This window comes from Salvia miltiorrhiza, chromosome 8, assembly GCF_028751815.1.
Source record: "Salvia miltiorrhiza cultivar Shanhuang (shh) chromosome 8, IMPLAD_Smil_shh, whole genome shotgun sequence".
Classification (NCBI taxonomy): Eukaryota; Viridiplantae; Streptophyta; class Magnoliopsida; order Lamiales; family Lamiaceae; genus Salvia; species Salvia miltiorrhiza.
This window is the reverse complement of record NC_080394.1, coordinates 29556420-29566307: the sequence shown is the minus strand read 5'-3', so window position 1 is coordinate 29566307 and position 9888 is coordinate 29556420. Positions and strand designations below refer to the sequence as shown.

The 9888-nt window shown below is 36.5% G+C and overlaps 1 non-coding gene across 1 annotated transcript; it reads right to left on the bottom strand.

Moving 5' to 3' along the window:
• Positions 1 to 7317: 7317 nt before the first annotated feature.
• Positions 7318 to 7390, bottom strand: TRNAK-UUU (transfer RNA lysine (anticodon UUU)). Its single transcript has one exon. It is a non-coding gene; the product is annotated as a tRNA-Lys (tRNA).
• Positions 7391 to 9888: the final 2498 nt, after the last annotated feature.

Genomic DNA, 9888 nt, shown 5'->3' with positions numbered 1-9888 from the left:
ATTATATTCTCTCTCCTACTTTATCACTTTTATTACATTCTCTCTCCTACTTTATCAATTTTATATTTTATTAATTACACACTTAAAACACTAATCTACAACTCCTTAATTCCCGTGCCGAACCCAAACGTGTCAAGACTCGCGGGACGGAGGGAGTAACTCCATAGAATAAAGCCACCTCTTCACACACACTTAGGTGATTCTATGAAAGTGCAATCGTCACAACACTAAATATATTATACGCATACAATGTATCGAAAGTGTTTCGTAAAATACGACTGCAAGAATCATTAAGAGCTAAATGCTAACCTTTGAATCATAGTGCAATAAAAAATCCACCGCAGTAGAATTGCCCTCAACAGGTGATGATTCATCTATGGCCAATGTTCTCCGTAGTAGAACTACACAGCTCACCGATGATTCCAAATCACTATATTTAACACAGTTTAATACAGAAAGAGCCGTATAAATAAAGATAAGCTCACTGGGTTTCATTTGACCTTTAGGTATCTACCATGTCAGCTTCCTCCAGTCAACGACTTCATCCTAATTCTTGCTGAAAGCTCTTACACTTGCTCTTGATGAGTGCTTCAGTGAACAGATCAATCATATTTTTCTCAGGCCTTACGAAGTCTAGAGAGATGATTCCATCACCAAGCATTTCTCTCAACATTGCATGTCTTAGCCAGATGTGTCTCATTTTCCCATTGTAGACATTGTTTTTAGCAATATAGATAACAGCTTGTGAGTCACAATGAAGAGAATAGGTGCCTTAGACCTCTTACCCAACGGCACATCTGCCAGCAGTTCTCGCAACCATTTCACCTCATGACTCGCCAACTCCAATGCTATAAATTCAGATTCCATCGTTGAACCTGCAATACAAGTTTGTTTCCAGATTTTTAAGAAATTACACCACCTCCAAGAGTGAACATATATCCACTCGTGGTGCTTACCTCATCACTGTCTGATACCTAGTTAGCATCACAATAGCCTTCTAACACATTAGGAAAGTTAGAGTATCGTAAACAGTAATTAGCGGTTCCCTTGAGATATCTCAACAAACGATACAGTGCACACCAATGATCATTACTAGGATTATGTGTATACTGACTTAAACGGCTCACAACATATATATGCAATATCAGGCCTAGTGCAGTTCTTCAAGTACATCACACTCCCTAAAATTCTTGCATATTGTTCTTGAGAAACAGATTCACCAAGATTCTTTTTTAATTGCATGCTGGAATCATAAGGAGTTTTCACTCGAACTAAATCATTGCAATCAAAACGATTGAGCACTTGTTCCACATAATGAGACTGACTTAATGCATAACCATGCTCAGATTTAATCAGTTTTATCCTGAGGATAACCAGCTTCACCCATATCTTTCATATCAAAGGAACAAGTCAAGCATGCTTTTGTCTCCAACACAATATCCAGACACGTACCAAAAATTAACATGTCACCCACATATAAATATATTAACACACAATCCGATCTGCGGGTTTAAGAATATAGATACGATTCAGAGCAATTCACAGAAAATCCATTAGAAAGAAGAGTATTGTGAAACTTTTCATACGACTGAATAGGGGCTTGCTTAAGACCATACAATGATTTTTTCAATTTGCATACTTTATATTCTTTCGCAGTCATTAAAAAACTCTCAGTTTGTTCAATGTAAATTTCTTCATTCAGATCACCATTTAAAAAGGTTGTTCACATCCATTTGATGCACTATCTAGTTATGAATAGCAGCTAGAGCAACTACTGTTTCGATAGTAGAGATTCGAGCAACAAGAGAGTAGGTTTCAAAGAAATCAACATCATTTTTCTGAGAATATCCAACCATAACTAATCTTGCCTTATACCTATTAACTCAACCATCAGGTTTTAGTTTCTTCCTAAAAATCCATTTGATTCTAATAGGTTTGCAATTAGTAGGCAGATCAACAAGTTCCCAAGTGTGGTTATCATTAATGGAATCAAGTTCACTTTGCACAATTTCTTTCCAAAGATGAGCATCTATTCTAGTCATGGCAGCATTATAAGTACACGGATCATCATCAAGAAGAAAGACATGCACAGAAGATTCATCAATTTTATTAGAATATTTAGCAACAAAAGAAGTGATAAAATCGTTACCAAACGATGTCTCTGTTCGTCTCCTCTTACTTCTTCTCAGTTCCGGTGTTTCCTCAATTTCCTGAGCTGAGCAATGAGAAATCTAAGCTTGATCATCTTGTGAAGTGCTAGAAACGTTCTCAACCCCAATGTTAGTCTTCATAGGAAATACATGCTCAAAGAACTCAGCATCATGAGATTTATAGATAGAATGATCACTCGAAGAAAAAAATCTATATGCAATAGAGTTATGAGCATAATCAATGATTACTCAATCAAAGGTCTTCGACCCCGCATTCACTTGCTTTGGATCATTCAATCTCGCTTCAGCAGGGCACCCCCACACTTTCAAATATTTCAAGTTAGGCACCTGCTGGTTCCTCTTAGGACATTTGTAGGATTTGTGACCAGTGGCTCCATAGGTGTAGCACGTCACCTTCGTCTTTGTGATTTTCTTATCTGTTTTTGAATGTTGGCTTCTTTCCATCAGGCCTGTGATTTTCCTAATCGTGCAGCACTAGCATATTCAACGAGATTAGCCTTCAAAAAATTGATAGAGTTCGATGGCTTATCTTTGAGGCGATTAGCTTCTTCGGTCCGCATGTGGTTGATGAGCTCTTCAAGTGACAGGTCCCGCTTCTTATGCTTCAACATATTTCGGTATTCAGATCAGGATGGGGGAAACTTCTCGATAAACATATTAGCCTGAAATATTTCGCACAACTTCATTCCTTCGTTGAGCACAATAGCGGTCAGGTTCTCGTATTCGTGCAGCTGCTCCATGATAGCTTTGTTGTCCACCATCTGAAACTCCAACCATTTTTCGACGACGTACTTCTTTAATCCAGCATCGTCATCGCTGTATTTCTTTTCCAGAGCCTCCTATATTTTTTTGTGGATATCGGGAGCGTAGTTAATGATGTGTTCGTTAATTGTGTTGTAGGGTTAAGAATAGGATGTTTCACCTGTTAGTAATGATCGTCGGTAGATTTAAGCAAAGATGTAAAAGAAGAGAACAAAGGTGTTGTATTTCGTATTGCGTAACCTTACAATGAGAGGTGAGGACCCTATTTATAGAGATGTACAAGAGGGGCAAATAGGTCATTCAACGTTTTTGTACAATCACTAGGTTAGTTAAAGAGAAAGCTTTACATAGGTAGCCATCGGATATGCCAATGGTTTGTCGGATTTTGTCTGTGGTGCAGCGCTGCCAATCCTAGCAGCGCTGGAGTGCATAGCACTGCTCGCCCTCTTAGCAGAAACACCGTTGAAAGTCCGGATATGTCTCCACTGGGTGGCAACTCTTCAAAGAACATTAATTGGGATGATTCTACTATGCTCGGCTCCAGCTCTGCTCCTTGACCTTTGCTGCGTTCCCGATATAGGCATACTTTTACTCCTCATCAAGCTTTGTTGTCCACCATCTGAAACTCCAACCATTTTTCGACGACGTACTTCTTTAATCCAGCGTCGTCACCGCTGTATTTCTTTTCCAGAGCATCCCATTTATTTTTGTCGAACGGTGATTGATGAAAAGATCGAATAGGCTATTTGTCATGTGGTTTAGAATGTGACCACGAATAATTTTGTTGTCCTTCTCGTATTTGGCGAGACCATCATCATCGGGTGTAAAAGGCGGAATAGCAGCTTCACCATTGGCAGCAACAACGATCGTGGTTACTGGTAGGGGAGCAGTAAGGGCTTCCTTGAGCAACACGTAGTCGACTCTGAGACCATCTCTTGTACTTCGATCCGTTCAGAGGTTCCAACTTCGACAAATCGGGCAGACCGCGGTTTGACAAGGCCATTAGGATAGCTTTTAAATTTTTTAAACAAATGCACACCTGCTATGATTGAAGTTGCAGGCAACTTTTTAAGTTGCAGACACACACACCACCAGTTCGGCAAAAGTTCAGAACCTGCAAAACAAAGTAGAAGAATGAAACAAGAACATAAATTGTGCCACGGCGCACCGCTGCCTTAAAAGCCATCTCGGCAAACCCCCCGGTGTCAAATCTTATTATCGATTGCTTCCCAAGGTTAACACAGAGAGCCGTCTATTGCGTGCACTTGTAGAAGGCGGAGTGGAGACGCTTTGATTTGAGATAACAAAGAGCAGTAAGGTGTTGGATTTTAGAGAGCATATGGAAGTTACAAATTGATCGTCTCTGATTTAGGAAAAGGAAGTTGAATAAATAGAGTTCAGCCCTCTACCCAGGGACGGATCTAGAAAAATTTTATTGTGGGGGCACGAAATATAAACATATTATTAAATATGAAATACGTTAAAAAATTACTAGTATATAGAATTAAAATCTATGCGTTTTTATTGATGGAAATATTTGCATGATCAACTATCAAAAATCTCTTTTTATATACAATTAAATTATCATTCATTTCTTTATCTCTCATCCGATCGTATAGGCAGTTCTTTATGATATTCATTGCAGAAAATACTTCTTCAAATTAAGTAATACTTATATTTATTGTGGATTCAAGATTTAAGAATTTGCTTATTTATTATATACTTTAATTATATATATATATATATATATATATATATATATATATATATACCTAACTTGTAAATTCATAAGAATTTACAGTAAAGTTCATCAAAATGTACTAACTTGTAAATTCCTTCTCACTTCTCAACACATTTGAGCTTCTGAATTGAACTTTACCCTATATATATATAATTAGTGAAAATAAATAAATAATTTGTGGGGGCACGTGCCCCCATAGCAATACATGTAGATCCGTCTCTGCCTCTACCCCATTCTCAAACGTGTGTTGCGATTTTTTAGCACAAAAGAACATGTTTAGGGCATAGAAAATGAGCAAAAATTGGGTCAGAGTTAAAGCTCATTGACTGTTATGAAGGTGCTGTGTTCCATTCCCTACAACAACGCCTACTACTTACTACAACATCACATTATTTGAACGAATAATAAAAAATACTCCCTCCGTCCCCAAAATAAGTTCCTCTTTGGGGACGGCACGGGTTTTAAGGAAAAATGGTAAAGTGTATTGATAGTTGAGAAAAATATGTTATAATTAGTATTGAGAGTGGTGAAAAGGTGAAAAAGTGTTATAATTAGTATTGAGAGTGGTGAATAAGTGAAAAGTAAGAATAAATAAAGTATTATTAGTGGTGGGTAGTTGTCCAAAAATAAAAAAAATAAAGAGGAACTTATTGGTGGGACGTCCCAAAAAGGAAAAAAAGGAACTTATTTTAGGGACGGAGGGAGTATAAGTGAAATTATTCTAAAACATACAACAATAACAATAATCTGCTAACAAATTTTAAGCATTGTGTACGTGTATGTTTGAACTTTGAATAGAATACTATACCTAAGCAAGTTGTATGATAGTGAGGGAGGAGGTACAAGATTTTACGATTTGTGGTTATGCTTGATTTCCATTCTCTCTTTACTCTTAAGTGAATTTATTTTAGTATATATAATTCAAAGAATATGAATTTGATTCAAAACTAGTAGCCAAAATATCTAGGATGCCTTTATATATATATATATATAGGGGAGGGCTAGAATAAAAACACTCTTAAGTGTATAAAATATAAATGATTTTTAGCCCTTAGATCATCAAGATCTACGGTTGATTCGTAACCCTTTTGGATGAATTTGTGGTCCTGAGTTCGAATCCCAAATATAGCAAAAATTTATTTTTCACAATTCGTAACCATGTTGGATGAATTCGTAATTCTGTTGAATAAAATTCATACATTAAAAAACGTTTATATTTATATTTTAAGAAGTGTTTTTACTGTAGCCATCCCCTATATATATATATATATATATATATATATATATATATATATATATTTGTGTTATTTGAGTATGTGGCTGATATTTTGTCACTGGCTTAGGATTCTTGCAAGATATATGAAATTTTATGATCAAAGACTTGGAAAAAAAAAGGGGGGTCAAGTTAGAATCTATGCCTTTGGAGAAGAAAACCATTCTTTTCACAAATGAGCGGTAAAGAAAAGAAGCTGCAATCTTGTTCCTAGAAAGAAAACAAAGAATTCGTTCAATTACCCATGAAAAGGAAAAAGGTTTTTCTTCCGATTTGAAATTCGTTGACTTATGAAAAACGCTTTTGTTTTATGCATGCATTATATACATTTCTATATGAAGTTTTTATGGAGTTGTTTAATAATAATAATAATAGTTTCTCATATTCCCTTTATGGTGACTTAATTTCGACCGAAAAGTATCTTACAAATTGAGCTGCATTTTGTCGTGCCCCTAATATTTTTCTTAACCCTTTGTAAGATAATGAATACTACACAAATTGTATTCTACTGGTGCGACACTACAATAATCGAAATATATTGTTGTACATTTAACATCAATAGTGTAAATTACATAACTCATGCATTTGATTTTGGGCCTCAAGGATTCGATCTGTTCCAAATATCATTTGGGCCATATACGAAATGGGCCCCACTTTGTCATACAATTAAATATTTTATTTTTCTTGTAATAAATTCAATTACTTCACATCTTTGGTGAGGCTGTGGATTGTGATCACGAAATCGAAAGAAGAAAATACAAAAGCGCAGGGTCTTAGCATTCCGAAAGCCACTCACTTTGCCAACTGATGAGCTCATAATCATATTACTATTGGATGAACTATAAACAATGATTCAATCATTCAATATGATTGGTTAAAAATGACTCAATGAACTTTTCTCCAAAATAAATCAATAAAAGCACCATGCCCCCCCCCCCCCCCCCCCCCCCCCCAATTCTAACCTAATTAATGTAGTCTCTCTCTCTCTCTCTCTCGATACTTACCTAATGTAGTCTTATATAAGCAGAAACATCTTTTTCTTTCATTTCCATGGCCTTCGTAGTGAAATAGCTACTACGTAAACAAATTATGAAAAGTAACGTTGAAATGTGAAAAATAACTGAGAGTTGCAAATTGTTTATTGCTTTATATATTTTCCTTCGTAATTGAAGGAATACATGAACTTTGATTTTTTTAAATTGAAAGAGGCTGCGTAGAGTAAAAGGAAGGCTATTTAAACATAACAAGAAAAAAAAAAAAAAACGACATTAATATAAAATGGATTTAGCTGGAAAATAGTACTTAAAATAAAAATTTACCAGGTTACCAGAATAGGAAGAATTCAACGAGCATGATATATTATCGCAAAACGCCGTCTGTGGGAATCGAACCCACGACCACGTGGTTAAAAGCCACGCGCTCTACCAGCTGAGCTAAGACGGCCTACTGATTTTTAAAAATATTTAACTAATACTTAAAGTAATGTTGGGTTACTCCGTGAGGAAGATCAGTTGCTGAATGGAAGCCATTGCTGGGAGTATAGATTCTTGAAGGGGCTGCTTGGCTTCAAAGAAGAAGTTATTTCTAAAACACTCCTTTGCTTGGTGTCTGTTGGTGGATTGTTTGAGAGAGAGAGAGAGAGAGAAAGAATGCACGTGTAATGTGTGAGGCGGCGTTATAGGCGGAATTTTATTTTGTTTCTGGATTTTTTAACTTTTATGTAATTAAAACGAAGTTCTTTTAATTGTCATATTAATTTTAGAGTTAATATATAAAACTATCCACTTTCATATTGTAAAAATAAAAATTGTCCACTAACATAAAAATAATAAAAACTGTCAACTTTTTGACTGAAAAGATAGAAATACCCCTTACTTTAAAATTTAAAAAAATGGCCACTCATTTCTCTCTTTCTCTCTTCTCTCTCTTTACCTTCACGTCACTCTCTCTCTCTCTCTCTCTCCTCTCTCTCTTCACCTTCACGTCACTCTCTCTCTCTCTCTCCCTCCATCTTCCTCTCCTTCTCGTCCTCGCCTCCGCTCCACAGTTGCCGCCCACCACCACCACTACACTGTTGTTCTGAGACGGAGGGAGCCGCGCACGCGGCAGCGTTGCTCCGCCACTGCTGACTCGCCCCACCCCTGAATTCCAATTCGCCTCGCCGGAGTTGTTGCAGCGGCTGGGCAGATCTGGCGCGGCCGTGAGCTGCCCACTGAACGGCAGATCTGGCGCAGGCAATAGAGGATGGGGTCGGACGGCGGTGGGGGGCGCGGAGGCTGGTGAGGATCTGGTGGTTCTGGCGGCGGAGCTAGGGGGTTTTGCTGCGGAAACCTTAGATCTGAAGCGGCGTTCTCGGATTCGATGGCGACGTGGTGCTGCGTGGTGGCGCGGAGGATGGTGAGGATCTGGTGGTTCTGGCGGCGGAGCTTGGCCACCTGCGCCATCAGCTCCTCCATGTGCTTCTGCTTCCGGAGGCGGCTTCGCCGCGCCGACTCTCAGTTGGAGTCTTGTTTGATTGTTCTTAACTTTTCTTCCAGAATTGTTATTTTCGAAGATTGTTATCCCGAGCTCAAGAATTTTTACAGATTAGAATGACAGTCTGTTATGCATGATATAGTTAAAGGCCAATTTACAGAAATTGTCATGACTCTATTGGATTCTCTATTTTCAAGGCCAATTTGACAGGTATATTGATTCTTATGTGAGGCCAAAATGAGTCCATTTATTTGAATGAAGTGGTGCCCAGAAGCTTTTATTCACAAATTGCGGCGGAAATACTTGATGCAGAATTCGGTATTTGAAATATTTGAAATGAGAACTTATAATTATTGTAAAAAATAAAATGAGTAATATTTTTTTTAGTGATGATTTGTGGATTTTATTAAAGAGATTTGATCGATTGAAAGAGAAACATATTTTGGATAATTGATTAATGTTCTTGAATTCACAACCAAATTTATGAATTCACAGCATAATATTCTTGAATTAACGCTCAAATCTATGAATTCACAACTTAATATTCTTGAATTCACATCTAAAACTTGAATTCACAACCAAAATAAATTATAGTTTTAATTGTGAATTCAAACTTTAAAAACCCCAAATTCACAACCAAAATAAATTATGGTTGTGAATTAAATTTTAATTGTAAATTCGACTGGTTGTTAATTCACAACCAAAAAAATTTGATTGTGAATTAAATTTTAGGGTTTAGGGTTTAGGGTTTAGGGTTCACACCTAAGGTTTACGGTTTCAGTTCAGTTGTGAATTTACTGTTTCAGTTCAGTTGTGAATTCACAATCGTAATAATTCACAACTAGGTTTTACGGTTTCAGTTCAGTTGTGAATTTACTGTTTCAGTTCAGTTGTGAATTCACAATCATAATAATTCACAACTAGGGTTTAGGTTTAGGATTTAGGGTTTAGGGTTTAGGGTTTCAGTTCAGTTCAATTGTGAATTTACTGATTAAGTTTATTTGTGAATTTACTGTTTCAGTTCAGTTGTGAATTTACAATCGTAATAATTCACAACTAGGGTTTAGGTTTAGGGTTTCAGTTCAGTTCAGTTGTGAATTTACTGTTTCAGTTCAGTTGTGAATTCACAATTGTAATAATTCACAACTAGGGTTTAGTGTTTCAGTTCAGTTGTGAATTCACAATCGTAATAATTCACAACTAGGGTTTAGGGTTTACGGTTGTGAATTAAATTTTCGTTGTGAATTCGACTGGTTTTGAATTCACAACCAAAAAATTCTTATTGTGAATTAAATTTAGGTTGTGAATTCACAATCAAAAAAATCTGGTTGTGAATTAAATTTTGATTGTGAATTCGACTGATTGTGAATTCACAAACAAAAAATTATGGTTGTGAATTCGATTGGTTGTGAATTCACAATTCACAACCAAAAACTTTTGGTTGTGAATTCACACTGGTTGTGAAT